At 31.5% G+C, this 2698-nt stretch overlaps 1 long non-coding RNA gene across 1 annotated transcript; it reads left to right on the plus strand.

Moving 5' to 3' along the window:
* The first annotated feature begins 394 nt into the window (after positions 1–394).
* On the plus strand, positions 395–1403 carry LOC108964991. Its single transcript, XR_001993063.1, has 2 exons — positions 395–711; positions 776–1403. It is a non-coding gene; the product is annotated as an uncharacterized LOC108964991 (long non-coding RNA).
* Positions 1404–2698: the final 1295 nt, after the last annotated feature.

The following is a 2698-nucleotide window of genomic DNA, read 5'->3' on the forward strand; positions in this document are numbered from 1 at the left end:
AAAGCCACAGGTGAGAAGTACCACTGTAGAAACGTCAAGGCTAGTCCGGGGTTGAGTTTCTATTGGAACCAAGATGGCCAACTTTTAACCGGAAAATGGTTCCATTGTGTTATTTTCTAACAATTTATGGGAAAATGTCCCAAATATTGATTATATATAAAACATTAATATATTTTCAAAAGAAAATATTTTAATTTTAATATATATTTTTAAAGATGAGAACAATATGAGCAAATACATGAAAAATTAAGTTTTTTATTTATGCCTCTTTTTAACTGTGGTAAGTTCACCACAGAAAAATGTTATGAACAAATAAGCAACCATGTCGAATGGTGGAGTCCAGAATATGCTCATTCGCAGCCATATTTATATTTTTGTCATCATAACGCAGGTTTTTGCAAAACAATTTGTTTTAATTTATTTCATKGGACAATCCTTTACTATGGTTTATTTAGTTATTTGAATCTGGAAGAAGTGTTTGCAAATTTCCATTGGGAAGATAAATAACAGTTCGACTGGGATTTTCTTCCAATAAAAGTACGAAATAATTAAGCATGGCTTCGTTAATATTGCTGCGTAATGTGTCAGGTGCTGTTCCAATTTTATGATTTAAGAGATGAAAATGTAGCTACCAACTTAGTTGGTATTGAATTCGAGACAAAATTTTAAATTCAATGACGTGCTCGTGGAAGGTGCACGTCGCATTGCTAGGTAAGCTAAAATTAACTTTATTTCAACAGATTTACGATGTATTTTTAATTTTTTTTTTTTATAGAGTCAGCAAAGAAGCTGGTGTACAACATTTAATTATTTGTCTGCCTTAAAAGAGAGTCCCAAACCAATGAGCTTTGTGCTTGAGGGTTTTGAAGAGCAAATACTACGGTGAATGTGCTGTTCGGATGTTGCACAAGCTATTGTCAATTGCGCTAAAGATCCCGATCAAGCTGTTGGGTATATTTTGAGCAAAATTGAATTTACATACTTTCTAATATGCTAAACACTCAACACCCGCCTAGCAGACCAAAACGTTACCATTTGAGCGAATTAATTGATGTCATTTGGGTGTACAATTGACCTCCATGGAAGAGCTAGTACCATGGAAATTGCGACCATATCGTGCTGCGCAATATTATCATACCGAATTGGGAGAGTGGGAGGAACCAGCTCCACCAAATCCGATAGAACATCGGGAAGAACTTGAATAAAACTATTTTAATGGCAACAACGCTAACAACAACAGCCAAGCAAATAATAAACAACACTCATCAAATGAAAGTTGGTGGCATTGGTGGCCAAGCAGCGATTTGAAAAGAAACATTTGCATCTACGCGAATTACAATTCGTCTTTACATCTAGTGAAATATGGTCGATTATGAACGATGTGGAAATTGATAATTAAACTTTAAAAAACAAAAAAATTTAATGTGGTTAATAATGAACCGCTATTAAAAATTAAGGAATTTGAGTTGTATTTTTATTTTGGTCAAACAAGTTATTATCGATTAGGATAATTTCAAATGGAGTATATTTCGAACAACCTTTTTGTTTTTTGTTTTCAAATATGCAAGTATTGCCATTGAGCATGGCAAAATATTGTTGCGTAAGCGAATTTAAACTACTTTTTACTACTATAGAGATATTGCAAAATCAAAAAATAATTCCTTTAAGAATCCTTTTTATTTAAAAACTTAGCTTAGAACTAAAAAAATAATATGTTAAATCTGTTAAAATGGTCAAACACTCCATTTGGGAACGTGTAGGATTCCTGATCGAAGGCGTATAGCTAAATTCTGACACATAAAAAGTGTGTGTAGTTTGTGATTACAAAAATTTATACTCAAAATATATGGCTATTATAATTATCTCTTTATTTATCTTACAATAAAAATTGTGTTTTACCCTTCAGCCGAATTATTATGATATGTAATTCCAAATTTTTCGACAATAGTTATCTCTTTTGGTCCACCCATTATCAAAAATAATTTCCACTTTGTTCATGAATAAGTTAACTAGTACGCTTAAAAATATATAGCATATTTATTTATATCAACAAGATATAATTAAATCTTTTGATAACAGCTTAAATTTCATTCTATAAGCAAAATTTAAAATAGTATTTATAAATGTATAAATATAGTACTGTAAATTTACAATTTAACATTAAAGCATTTTTTCTTTACGCAACCCGTTTTAACCTCTCGCCACCTTTATTCACCAGAGGTGGCCATGATGTTTTTGTTGTGAAAGTCCACTTGGGGGGTAGCTTAACGACTGTGAATGGCTCTTTTACTACGGTGAGTGGGACTTTCCCTACTCCCTTGTACCATGGTTGATACTCTTACAATAGAATTTTCCATTTCAAGACAAAAAGTTACTCATGGATATGCATTAGTATCAGGGATAATGGGATGCCCAACTTATTCCAGTTTGAGAGCGCCTCAATATAAGAGTTTTTTATAACACTTTCCATTATGGCCAGATCGCACCAAATAAGAATTTTTCAACATTTTAAATTAACATTCCCAACATTTATTTCGATTGGAAATTATTATATATTGGACTTTAAATATATGGCGAAATTAATTTTTTTTTTTTTTTTTTATTTTATAAAAGCTTACATAATAATACAATTATTATACAAACTTAAAAAAAAACGCAGCACTAGCATCATGGGCTATCGGCCGACTGGTTATATTAT

Source organism: Bactrocera latifrons, unplaced genomic scaffold, assembly GCF_001853355.1.
Source record: "Bactrocera latifrons isolate USDA-ARS-PBARC rearing strain unplaced genomic scaffold, ASM185335v1 scaffold_131, whole genome shotgun sequence".
NCBI classification, from domain to species: domain Eukaryota; kingdom Metazoa; phylum Arthropoda; class Insecta; order Diptera; family Tephritidae; genus Bactrocera; species Bactrocera latifrons.